Here is a 1379-nt window from a genome sequence, read left to right as displayed (position 1 = left end):
TATATTCTTTTATATAATTTTATATAATTATATATAAAACTTTTTTTCCCGAGTATATATGGACATATATTTATATACATCAGCATTAGTCGATACTTCATTAATTCTGTCGACATAAATTGAAATAAAGCAAAAAAATGTTTTTAATGTATTATTCTTTAGATGTGTAGGCCTAATCAGCAACTGTTGTGCAATGATCAGAATCGACAATATCGAATCTCTTTTTTCATGAAACTTTCTTAATGCGCTTTATTGAATTTTATTTCCAGATAAAATGGATAAGTGGATTGAAAAAAAAACTTGTATACTCTGTAATTGTATTAGTCTTATCCTTTAAAAGTTAGTAAAGCGATGGAACAAACCGACAAGTCTTAATTTAAAAATGGTAAAGAGTCACGATTTTATGTATAGTAATATTTTAGATACAGAGAGTGAAAGAAAGTGTGTGAGAGAGAGAGAGAGAGAGAGAGAGAGAGAGAGAGAGAGAGAGAACATAGCTGTAAAATTCACTGAATCTATTTCAGGTTAGCAAATTGATAAATATTATCCGATGAGATAGTGTCATTTCCTAAGAGGATAGAATTTCCGATTGCTTTGATAACAGAAAACGCGGTATAAATATAGATTGATGTGATTTACGATACTGGCTCGCATAATTTTAGCATAAAGTTCTGTGCTGGGGTTTTACGCTTTATCGATTAGCGGCATTGTCTATAATGGGATAACATTGATTCTATATGGGGATGTCACGTAACACAATATTGCACGGGTACATATGCCAATCGATATGAGATTAATAGATTCGCGTTTCTCATACGTGACTATGATGTTACTATAGTCGTAAAGGATTCCAGCAATATATTCTCGAGCGTAACTAAATAGAATATAATAGAGGATGTCGTGAGATTCGATATGATATTAGAATACGAGAATTTTGCATTATGAATAAATGAATATTAAGCCAATATTAGTCATAATATTGCGGCAAACAAAACTCTTAAGGCTGTTATCATCGCCAAATATACATGCGAAATCGTTAGAGGTCACCTTGATATTAACATAACGATGCCGTGTGTAGATTCCAGCTGAGACAATATCTACTTTGCGTATCTGCGATCATTATACTCATTAACATAGAAATTAATGCTGGAGCTTATTCGCGATAACATTTTATATTACGTTTATTATAGCTGCTCGTTTGTCTGAGTATTTCAGTTTGTGTAATCCGGGAGGAATGAGAAAGATAAACTGAATAAATTAATAAAACAGACATTTTAAACTAAGCTGCATTAATTAATATTTGATAATTGTCAGCTTAACTGCTCGTACAAATATAAAATATAATCCTTACTGTTAATCGATCCAAAAGCTATAATTCT

Source organism: Atta colombica, unplaced genomic scaffold, assembly GCF_001594045.1.
Source record: "Atta colombica isolate Treedump-2 unplaced genomic scaffold, Acol1.0 scaffold121, whole genome shotgun sequence".
Taxonomy (NCBI): Eukaryota; Metazoa; Arthropoda; class Insecta; order Hymenoptera; family Formicidae; genus Atta; species Atta colombica.
Note: the sequence above shows the minus strand (reverse complement) of the source record.